The 9,758-nt window shown below is 43.7% G+C and overlaps 1 long non-coding RNA gene across 1 annotated transcript; it reads left to right on the top strand.

The window, feature by feature from the left end:
* The first annotated feature begins 3,710 nt into the window (after positions 1-3,710).
* Positions 3,711-6,080, top strand: LOC135242734 (uncharacterized). The gene is made up of 3 exons (XR_010326448.1): positions 3,711-3,886; positions 4,904-5,052; positions 5,940-6,080. It is a non-coding gene; the product is annotated as an uncharacterized LOC135242734 (long non-coding RNA).
* Positions 6,081-9,758: the final 3,678 nt, after the last annotated feature.

Genomic DNA, 9,758 nt, shown 5'->3' with positions numbered 1-9,758 from the left:
GGTTTAGAGTGAGCTCCTGTCCACAGCCTCCTGATCCTGTGCTGGTTTAGAGTGAGCTCCTGGCCCCAGCCTCCTGATCCTGTGCTGGTTTAGAGTGAGCTCCTGGCCCCACCCTCCTGATCCTGTGCTGGTTTAGAGTGAGCTCCTGTTCCCAGCCTCCCGATCCTGTGCTGGTTTAGAGTGAGCTCCTGATCCTGTGCTGGTTTAGAGTGAGCTCCTGTCCCCAGCCTCCTGATCCTGTGCTGGTTTAGAGTGAGCTCCTGTCCACAGCCTCCCGATCCTGTGCTGGTTTAGAGTGAGCTCCTGTCTCCAGCCTCCCGATCCTGTGCTGGTTTAGAGTGAGCTCCTGTCCCCACCTCCCGATCCTGTGCTGGTTTAGAGTGAGCTACTGTCCCCAGCTCCTGATCCTGTGCTAGTTTAGAGTGAGCTCCTGTCCATAGCCTCCTGATCCTGTGCTGGTTTAGAGCGAGCTCCTGTCCACAGCCTCCCGATCCTGTGCTGGTTAATCAAGAGGAAGTGTCCCAGAGTAGAGTCCCTGTGCTGTAGATGCAGGTTGTGTTCAGTTCACACAGAGTACCTGTGCTGTAGATGCAGGCTGTGTTCAGTTCACACAGAGTCCCTGTGCTGTAGATGCTGGCTGTGCTCAGTGTATGCAGAGTACCTGTGCTGTAGATGCAGGCTGTGCTCAGTTTACGCAGAGTCCTTGTGCTGTAGATGCTGGCTGTGTTCAGTTCACAGTACCTGTGCAGCAGTGGATCTTTCTCTCCTGTAGAGAAGTGCATTACAGTGTCATAGAGTGAGAAAAAGTGACTTAATGTGAGCAGCTTTGATGCTGTTGTCTCATTGGTGTTTTTATTTTTGATGTGGGAGGTGGCAGTTCCCAGTTCAGCCTTTGCTGGATGCTGTCACAGAGGCAAACCCCCCGTGGACATTGTAAGGAGCTGTATAAATCTTCAAATGAAAAACACACATGTTCAACTCATTCATGTGTGCATCCATTTAGCCACTGCTTAACTTAGCCTTTGACAACTACCTCTCACATGGGGCGACATAGCTCAGGAGGTAAGACCGATTGTCTGGCAGTCGGAGGGTTGCCGGTTCAAACCCTGCCCTGGGCGTGTCGAAGTGTCCTTGAGCAAGACACCTAACTCTTAACCCCTAACTGCTCTGGCGAATGAGAGGCATCAATTGTAAAGCGCTTTGGATAAAAGCGCTATATAAATGCAGTCCATTTACCATTTACATGGTACTTGAGCATTTTTTCTCATTCATAGATAGTATTGGCCCCATCTAGTGGTGTAGTAGTGCAAGCACAGCTATGCCATGCCATTTCAAAGCTTTCAATGCCACATACAGTAACAGCAGGAAAGAGTGCTTAGATCTCTCAGGATCCACCTACTTCTTGCTGATATATCCCAGGATGCACCCACTTCTTGTGCCACTTCCTCCTCCTGACATCACCTGTCTCATATTTATCGCAGCACTGGGCATTCACATCTAAGATTTCCTCTGGCCTCACGTTCCTTCGCAGATTCTCTGAAACCATGCAAGAGTACTTTTTGTTCGAGTCTAAGTTGTAAAACAGGATTCAGTCTTCAGCCTTGTGAGGGTGTAGGGCTAATATGTTTCCCATATTACCTCTCATATTACCTATGAGAGTTACAGAGTGTATTACATCTGTATTACATATGAGTACACAGAGTGTATTAACCTGTATTACCTATGGAGAATTACAGAGTGTATTAAACCTGTGTTACCTATGAGAGTTACAGAGTGTATTACACCTGTATTACCTATGGAGAATTACAGAGTGTATTAAACCTGTGTTACCTATGAGAGTTACAGAGTGTATTAAGCCTGTGTTACCTATGAGAGTTACCCAGAGTGTATTAAACCTGTATTACCTATGAGAGTTACAGAGTGTATTACACCTGTATTACATATGAGAGTTACTCAGAGTGTATTAAACCTGTATTACCTATGAGAGTTACAGAGTGTATTACACCTGTATTACATATGAGAGTTACTCAGAGTGTATTAAACCTGTATTACCTATGAGAGTTACTCAGAGTGTATTACACCTGTATTACCTATGAGAGTTACAGAGTGTATTACACCTGTATTACCTATGAGAGTTACAGAGTGTATTAAACCTGTATTACCTATGAGAGTTACAGAGTGTACTAAACCTGCATTACCTATGAAAGTTACACAGAGTGTATTACACCTGTATTACCTATGAGAGTTACAGAGTGTATTAAACCTGTATTACCTATGAGAGTTACAGAGTGTATTAAACCTGTATTACCTGTGAGAGTTACAGTGTATTAAATCTGTATTAGCTATGAGAGTTACAGAGTGTACTAAACCTGCATTACCTATGAAGTGTTACAGAGTGTACTAAACCTGTATTACCTATGAAAGTTACAGAGTGTATTACACCTGTATTACCTATGAGAGTTACAGAGTGTACTAAACCTGCATTACCTATGAAGAGTTACAGAGTGTACTAAACCTGTATTACCTATGAGCATTACAGAGTGTATTACACCTGTATTACCTATGAGCGTTACAGAGTGTATTACACCTGTATTACCTATGAGAGTTACTCAGAGTGTATTAAACCTGTATTACCTATGAGAGTTACTCAGAGTGTATTACACCTGTATTACCTATGAGAGTTACAGAGTGTATTACACCTGTATTACATATGAGAGTTACATAGTGTACTAAACCTTCATTACCTATGAGAGTTACAGAGTGTATTAAGCCTGTATTACCTATGAGAGTTACAGAGTGTATTACACCTGTATTACCTATGAAAGTTACACAGAGTGTATTACACCTTTATTACCTATGAGAGTTACAGAGTGTATTAAGCCTGTATTACCTGTGAGAGTTACAGTGTATTACACCTGTATTACCTGTGAGAGTTATAGAGTGTATTAAACCTGTATTACCTATGAGAGTTAGAGTGTATTACACCTGTATTACCTGTGAGAGTTACAGAGTGTATTAAACCTGTATTACCTATGAGAGTTACCCAGAGTGTATTAAACCTGTATTACCTATGAGAGTTACACAGAGTGTATTACACCTGTATTACCTGTTAGAGTTACAGAGTGTATTAAACCTGTATTACCGATGAGAGTTACTCAGAGTGTATTAAACCTGTATTACCTATGAGAGTTACAGAGTGTATTAAACCTGTATTACCTGTGAGAGTTACTCACAGAGTGTATTAAACCTGTATTACCTATGAGAGTTACAGAGTGTATTAAACCTGTATTACCTATGAGAGTTACAGAGTGTATTAAACCTGTATTACCTATGAGAGTTACACAGAGTGTATTACACCTTTATTACCTATGAGAGTTACAGAGTGTATTAAACCTGTATTACCTATGAGAGTTACAGAGTGTATTACACCTGTATTACCTATAAGAGTTACACAGAGTGTATTACACCTGTATTACCTATGAGAGTTACAGAGTGTATTACACCTGTATTACCTGTGAGAGTTACAGAGTGTATTAAACCTGTATTACCTATGAGAGTTACAGAGTGTATTAAACCTGTATTACCTGTGAGAGTTACTCACAGAGTGTTTTAAACCTGTATTACCTGTGAGAGTTGCTCACAGAGTGTATTAAACCTGTATTACCTATGAGAGTTACATGGTTTATTAAACCTGTATTACCTATGAGTAGAAAACTGTTTTTTATGTTGAGCTGCTGTTACCACTTACTTCTGATCTTTCAAACTCTTCCTATGTGTCAGCTGACTTCCTGTTCCTCTGTGTTTGCAGTATGCTGGACGTCCTAGCCTTTGTGAAGAACCCAGTAAACAGGTGCACTGACGCACTGAAGCACAGGTGCATATAATGGTAGGAGGATCCTTTATGATCATTGTAATATACTTATAAATAGAGAAAATATGTCCAGCGCAGTCGTGGATGTGATTCTGTGTAACTCTAGAGTGGATATCAGTGCGGTTGAATGCAAAGGGGCAGGGCTGGCCCAGTTTCCTGCTGACGGGGCACATTCTGCAGTGGGACTGATGAGAGTCAGTATTAGACTGGGCACTCACACCCCTGATGCAGTGTTTGTGTAGCCATTCATATAACAGCGATTGCCTGTGGGGTGCAATTAACAGGAGTTTAGATTCACCATTCACCACCACCACTACCCCCCCCCCCCACCTCCCTAACTACATCAGCTCATGACCTGAATCCTGAGCCCAATTTTCATTCAAGTCTTCCAAGAAATAAATAAATAAATAAATAAAAAGTAGCTGGGGACTTTTTTTCCCCCAGTCTCTTTAGCTGCTGAGTTTAGTTCTAATCAAGTTACAAATCATTAAGCTACAGCCTCTGTTAATTTAGTCAAGGAGAAGGGGGGTCTACAGGGCAGTCTAATTAACTTGATCATTATCTCAGAGCATGCAGAGCTCAGCTGGGTCTGCTGGGTGTTTGGAAACGCTAACGGCCTAGAGTCCGTCCAGAGAGGACCGGGGGAGAGCGTGGTAGCCAGATGAGGCGTAATTCTCCTCCAGGGCACCAGGGGGTGCTGTGTGGGGTGGGAGGCAGCCCTGGCCTCTGCGAGGTTAATGCACGTCTGCTGGGATTCCACTTTCCTGTCAGCTGTGGAAAGCTTTACAAACATCTGCCTTGTGCTTCTAATGATGAGAACCATTGCTGCATCTGCCTTTTTGCTTCTAATGACGAGAAGCATTACTGCTGGGCAAACTATTCTCTGCACGCACAGCTAGATCCTCCATCCACTGCGGGTCAGACCGAAGGAATCAACCCGTAATTAAATCGCAGCTTGGTGAAGAGGGCTAGCACCAAACAAAAAGAGAGAATACATTACCTGTTCACCTACGGTACGTCTTATCTTTACAGGTATTTATGGCAAACACAAACTGTGGTGGTTTCGAGTTAAAACAAAGCTGGAGTGTCAAAGAAAATACCCCCTCCACTCCCACTCCCCCGCCCAGGCCTCCCCACGTTTGGCTCAGGTGACCTCAGGGAGAAGAAATCTACGTGCCAAGGTAAGCAGCCTTATGTGTGACTGACAGGTCTCCCAGTGCAGGTAGCAGGTATCCTGACTGCTCCCACTGGCTGTGCCTGCTCAACAGGAAGTGCTACCCGTCTTCCCTAAAACACTGAGAGCAAAACGGCCAGAGGGAAGCTGACATTATCTCACAATTATGACGACCTGCTGGAATTTAAAGATTAAAGGACAGACGGTGAGCTGCACTGAGGAAACATATTAATCTCTCTCCCCTCGTAGGAAGTACAGTAATTATGGGAATCACAATGATGCTCTAACTATACTTTTAATTAAGGACGACTGCAATAAAAGAGTAAATCTGTCAACTGCGAATTGGTTCCCTCCTGCCATTTAACCTTTTCGTACTGAAGTTACGCTTGAAGCATTTTATCTTAAATGGCAACATTCGTCATTAATGCGCAGAAACCATTCTACAATATGGCAAATGCGCCACATTGTGATTTTACTCAACATTTACTAGTATGGATAAGAGATAACTGCAATGGCATTGTGCTTTGCCTTAATAAAAGGAGAAGCATTACAGTAACTAAAATAAATATGATCTGGACTGAGATATTTTCACCAGGACAATGGCCACACACTGATCCTACTTCTCTGAGCTGACCATCTCCCTGTAGCTTCTGCCTAGTGTCCCAGAGTCCATATTAATGCTAGTCACAATTTACCCATCTCCTGCAACCCTTTTTCTGAAGCCAAATTAAATGTAAAGCAATTATGGCACAATGGCGGTGAGCGGCGGAGTGGTTGCTGCACAGAGACAGAGATTAATTATTAAAGCGGTAACAGTGTCTTTAACCTCCAATGCCCGGCAGATTATCTTATCTCTGACAGGGCCTCTCATAACGGTCCTGTCTCCCCCATTAGCTCCTGTCTGCTGGCTGGGCACAGCCGCAGCGATGGCCCCTGGGATCTCCAATCACCGCCATCGCGGTTCGTTCGGGGGAAGACGACGGCCGAGCACAGCCTGCCGCTTGTACTCTGCCGTGGAGATGGCGCCCCCTGCAGAGAAAGGTGAGCATTGCCTTTAAAGCAGCTGTGGAAACAGAAAGTGCATACATACACCTCTCTGTGGGCACATACTGTAGGCACATACACCTCTCTGTGGGCACACACTGTGGGCACATACACCTCTCTGTGGGCACACACTGTAGGCACATACACCTCTCTGTGGGTACATACTGTAGGTACATACACCACTCTGTGGGTATATACTGTAGGTACATACACCACTCTGTGGGTACATACTGTAGGCACATACACCTCTCTGTGGGTACATACTGTAGGTACATACACCTCTCTGTGGGCACATACTGTAGGTACATACACCTCTCTGTGGGCACATACTGTAGGCACATACACCACTCTGTGGGTACATACTGTAGGCACAAACACCTCTCTGTGGGCACATACTGTAGGTACATACACCACTCTGTGGGTATATACTGTAGGTACATACACCTCTCTGTGGGCACATACTGTAGGCACATACACCTCTCTGTGGGCACATACTGTAGGCACATACACCTCTCTGTGGGCACATACTGTAGGCACATACACCTCTCTGTGGGCACATACTGTAGGCACATACACCTCTCTGTGGGTATATACTGTAGGTACATACACCACTCTGTGGGTACACCTCTATCTGTGGGATCTGCACAGACCAGGCTAACAGTGCAGCCCCTCGGTGCAAACTATAACCCATTGTGCACTGGTGCAGGATATTGGATGGCTTCCAGCCAGATGGAAGGCTAATCTACAGCAGGTTTGCACTCCCTGCCCCAAAATGGAGTCGCTACACTAGAGAATGTCCTGTGGTAGGATCCTGGTGAGGGAACACAGACTCGTTGAGATCAAACCAGGCTCAGAGCTCCGTAATGTCTATGTCGTGATAATTCTGTCTTTGTAATAAGCACCAAACAAAAAGTGCTTACATGACCACCAAAAAAACAACAGTTTGTTGTTCTTAGCGATTCTTCCCAGTGTGCTAATTAGGAGTTATTTATCCTGTGAAATTGACCTCCAGGAGGCTCGATATCAAAGGAATAGTGCCGACTGCAGACAAGCTAATCAGGCTTAACTGAAGAATAGTGCTGTTCCGGCTGAATTAAGTTCATTTGTTTGCATCAATACTGTACGTTACTGGCAGCGCTGCTGATTGTTTTCAACTTTTGTGTTAATAATTTAAATGGTAACTGTGCATTTACAATGAAGATGGAAAGCGGTGTAATGGGCATTGAATGCAACTGTATGCAATTAATTCTCAATGCTTTATTGATTACAGTTCATAGTGAGTACAGTGTTTTTACATTACAGGATTCCCTTTGCAAGTGCTGTCTGCAGAAATGTTGCAAAAGATACTCCTCCCATGAAAATAAATATTTTATAAAATCCAAACCTTCCTGCTAGATTCTGTCTGGTTGTTAAGAGGTTGTAAAACTGACTGACATGTTGGTCACCACTCGGCACCCTGAGCCGACCAGAGGAGGATGGGTTTCCCCCTTGAGCCTGGTTCCTTCCAAGGTTTCTTCCCAACTGCCACAGGGAGTTTTTCCTTGCCACTGTTGCCTTAGGCTTGCTCCTGTGGGGGTTTAGGCCAGGGTTGTCTGTAAAGCGTATTGTGACAACTGCTGTAAAATACGCTATACAAATGAAATTTGATTGAATTTGATTGATTGTTAAGATGAGAGAGTTAAACTGGAGCAGACTTTTGTCCCCTTTAGCTGTTACCATTACAGCCCTGGTCTCTGATCATTTCTTGGCACTCACCATAATTTCACCAGATTTTATTTTTCTTGAATACCCTTAACCTTTCGTAGACTTAGGAGCTTGTTTCAGCGATAAAATGTTTTGTGAATTACTCTTAGACCCAAAACTTAGGAGCCCTAAAGTTAGAACTGACACACCCCTTATTTTTAAAAGTTTCTCCTAAAGTTAGGAGGTTCTTTTAGCCCTTAGAGGTTTTATGAATGTATCCCCCGATTTCAGTAAGCACTAATTAATAATTAATAGTAATAATTACAGCAGCCATAACTTTCTCTGCACTCTTTCCTCCCCTCCATCCTAACTGCCAACACCCCATTAGTGAGTATTGAGTGTTTACCAAATGTTTGGAGCGGCCAAATTGAGATAGATGCGGTGTTTCAGACTTTTTCTCTATCCCCCTCTCCCTTCCTCTCTCTGTCTCTCTCTCCCTCCCTTCCTCTCTATGCTGTGATATTGCCTGTCTGTCTTTGTGGCCACGGTGAAGTGTAAACAACGCATCCTGCCATACGCTACATTAGCTTTAGCGCTTCTGTTATCGTCTTTCCCGTAATGAAACTGAGAGCCGTTTTCGGTGTAGCGGCAGCAGCATGTGCTTATGGATTTACATTTTTAAGTGCTAATTAAAAGGAGGGAGCAGAATAATGGAGCAGGAACATCTGAGTGCTTTTTTTATTTTTATTTTATTTTTTTTGAAAGGAGGAGGCCAATGGGGAGGACGTGCTAGGTGCCAATGCTAATGGTTGGATGGGGTTGGGAAACTGAAGACAGTAAACGGAGAGGCTAGCCATGCCAGTGCCAGTGGACAGTTGGAAAGCAGAGGTGAGGGTAGGCTTTCAGCCCAGCTTCAGTTCAGCTTACGGGGCAGGGGGCAGTCACTACGGGGGGTGGGGGGTGGGGGGTGCACTACAGTGCCAGTGAAGTTGGCGTGGATCAGCCCCGTGAAACTCAGATATTGCAGACCAAGCAAGATATCTTTCTCCCACGCAGCGAAACTGACTTACTGGTTTTATACACAAGAGGGCGCTGCGCTGGCAGTCTTACTTACTTACGACACCACAAAATCCAAACCCAAAAGCTGAGTGTGGAAAATATTCTCTGGTGACTGCAGAGTTAAATTGAACAGACTTCCTGTCTTCTTGCTGGAGTATTTCATTCTGCTCATCTGCAACTTTAATATTGATTGACAGCTGGTTTTGATAAGAAATGATAAGCCTCACAGTTTTAACGAAGTGTGGAATTACATCACCTGACAAGAGAAGATTTTTGCAATGAGCCAGATGAATACAAATTAACACAGTCACATTCAGGTGTCATTGAAGACTAAATCATACCTTTATTGTCCACAGCCACAGGAAATTTCACTCTGACGCAAGAGATTTATTTTGGCCAACCAGAGAATACAGTATGTAGTGGTCTAATTTTTCTTCTTACTGCAGTTTTTGTAGATAAGCAATAGCAAATTATTTCTTCTCTCTTGCATGGCTGTATTACATATAGACTTTGCCAACTTGAGCTTTAACAGACAAACCTGAGTGCCTGTGCCAAGGAAAACAAGACATCCAATAGTTTGCTTTAAAATGTGTCCATCGTTGCCAGACAACTTGAAATGAATCAATCATAGATTCTTTAAGGAAATCTATTATGTTTTTTAAATTTATTTTCATATCTCATAACTTACGATCTGTAAGCCTTTATCTAAGCATACCATTTATTGAAGCATTGAGGATTCCCACTTTGTCTTCGCGGTCGTGCCAGAAAAGTGTCAGCAGGCTGGAGAAACGGGCTTTTAGTGCTGAGGAGCCGCAAGTCCAGCAGGTCCCACTGGCTCTCAGCATTCCACGTGCTGCTCAGAGATAAGGCTCAAAATGGCGAAAGACATTTTGACTTTGGCTTCATCATGGACAAACCCTGTGTGGG

The sequence above is a fragment of the Anguilla rostrata genome, chromosome 16, assembly GCF_018555375.3.
Source record: "Anguilla rostrata isolate EN2019 chromosome 16, ASM1855537v3, whole genome shotgun sequence".
NCBI lineage: Eukaryota > Metazoa > Chordata > Actinopteri > Anguilliformes > Anguillidae > Anguilla > Anguilla rostrata.
Note: the sequence above shows the minus strand (reverse complement) of the source record. Positions and strands in the feature narration are given on the sequence as shown.